Raw genomic sequence first — 1,668 nt, 5'->3', positions numbered from 1 at the left:
TTAAGGCCAGGTTGGATGAGGCTTTGAGCAACCTGGTCTAGTGGAAGGTGTCCCTGCTGATGGCAGGGGGGTTGGAACTGGATGAGCTTTAAGGTCCCTCCCAACCTAAACCATTCCATCATTCCACGATTCCATGATGTGCTTTCACAGGCTGTAGGGGTCCAGCTCCATTTCTGCCCATTGTGGGCAGAGGCTCCTTGTTTCTTTAGCGGGAGAGGTGATGCTTTGAGGAGAGGGGTTTTTACCCATTTCTGAAGTGAAACAGGACAGTGTGGCTCCAGGTCCCAGAGGGGACAGGAGCAGTGATAACCAGTGCAAGGAAGCTGCTGCTGAGAAGACGATAAGCACTGTCAGGAACGGGCTTTCCCGCACCTCATCCCTGGCAGCTGGGAGCCCCTCCAGCCTGGGCAGCGGGCAGCCGAGCTCACAGCTCTGAGCTAACTGCACACAATAACCTGGCACACAAGACTCACAGCCTGCCTGACCCAGCAGCCGCTGCCGCAGGGGTGCCGAGCCCACCCCAGGCCTGTCCTGGACCATTTCACTATGAGCAGGAGCAGTTTACTCACATGGCTCCTACAGCCAGGAAAAGGGGCGTGCCAGTGCCAACATTTTTATTTAAAGCTGCTTAGCTAGTTACTAACAAGAGGGTTTTGGAAGAGTGAGCTTCAAAGGTTAATTGTGGCAATTGTAAGCATGAGTGGCTGACAAGCCTGCTCACTTGTCCCCGCCACAAAAGCCTGGGCTTTTCCTTTTTATTCCTGTCCCTTGTTTCTGCCTGTGCTAAATGACCTTTCCCTATTTCTCTTTTTTGTTCCAGTCCCCTCATTTGAAAACACTGTTTTTAAAAAAATTTTAAACTTCCCTTCACTCCATTTTGACCACATGCCTTGGCAAACTGTGTCTGACCACAGCAGCAATAGCATGAAAAGTGCTGTTGGCCAGGAGACAACCCTTTCCCTGCTCCCCCAAAAGCTGGCATGGGGCTAGGGCAGAGAGAGCCCAGCTGCCTTCAGCCTCAGCCCTTTGCAGCACTTCTAAGCTGTTTAGCAAGGTTGAAAGGTATACACTGTTAATTTGCTTTCAAGTGCTAACACTTGAGCTTTGTTCATTCCCAAGGGAAGCCAGCATGGCCTCACCAAGGGCAAGAAGGAAATACTGGACAAGGGCACTAGGTTCAGGCACAGCAAGCTCAAGACACGAGGAACCCTGAGATGAGACCCTGCAGAGTTGGGAGCAGCAAGCAGGGTGAATGATCGGCATCTTTGAAGTGTCCGGTCCTGAGCAGCTCATGAACACTAACACTGAGCCAAATATCCCCGAGTCCATAGTCACTTTGGAAAGTGTTAGCCTGGCCTCCAGTGTCCCCAGGGTGGCACACGCTGATCCTGAGAAACTGGAGCACCTGCCAGGCAGCACTAACTGCCAGCTCCCAGGCTCTCCCCTCCTTCCTTCGGCACCACCACAGGCACATACACCTTGTGCCAAACTCCTGGCCCCGGGGCAAGGCTTCCCCAGAGATGGGTTTCCCAGTAGTATGCGACCCTGATCCACAATGGAATCCCCTTCCCCACCCGCCTCCCTAATCCCCCTCCCGCCCCCTTCCCCATGGTTTATAGTGTTGCCCACGAGGCAGATGGTGCTGCAGTGGCGGGGGGGGGGGGGGGG

Source organism: Antrostomus carolinensis, unplaced genomic scaffold (assembly GCF_000700745.2).
Source record: "Antrostomus carolinensis isolate BGI_N321 unplaced genomic scaffold, ASM70074v2 scaffold46063, whole genome shotgun sequence".
NCBI classification, from domain to species: Eukaryota; Metazoa; Chordata; class Aves; order Caprimulgiformes; family Caprimulgidae; genus Antrostomus; species Antrostomus carolinensis.
This window is presented reverse-complemented; position numbering follows the sequence as displayed.